The following is a 461-nucleotide window of genomic DNA, read 5'->3' on the forward strand; positions in this document are numbered from 1 at the left end:
CTCCATCGCGTTTTCAAATGCGACAAGTATTATTTATATAAAACTCTAAGTGCATTTCTACCCGCATTTCACTTACTCCCTTTTCGGAAGCAGAAAATTAAAAAGTTGATTCAAGGAAAGGAGAAAAGACATTGAAATGAAAAACTCAGCATAAGATATTTCAAGAAAAAAATATATATATAAAGATGAACAGCATTTAAAAAGACTTAAAGTAAAACCATCGATAACCACGTCCTATGATATCCTGATAGTGGATGATGAATGACTCAGCATTTCCTTATGGCTTGCAAGCACGAATGTTAAAGATGCATCTGCAGCATTAGATCTTTCATCAGTCTCGAAAAAGAAATAGGGTTATATGATAAATCTTCCCAGAAAAAAAAGGAAAATGTTTCCAAAGATATATGCATATATGTTTATCAAAGACAAGAATTTATTTTAATACGACCCTTTGCATCGAA

General features: G+C 31.9%; 1 protein-coding gene across 1 annotated transcript in view; it reads left to right on the plus strand.

Moving 5' to 3' along the window:
* Positions 1-461, plus strand: part of LOC119587683 — a 64,682-nt gene that overhangs the window by 61,359 nt on the left and 2,862 nt on the right. The window lies entirely within an intron of this gene.

The sequence above is a fragment of the Penaeus monodon genome, chromosome 23, assembly GCF_015228065.2.
Source record: "Penaeus monodon isolate SGIC_2016 chromosome 23, NSTDA_Pmon_1, whole genome shotgun sequence".
Classification (NCBI taxonomy): Eukaryota; Metazoa; Arthropoda; class Malacostraca; order Decapoda; family Penaeidae; genus Penaeus; species Penaeus monodon.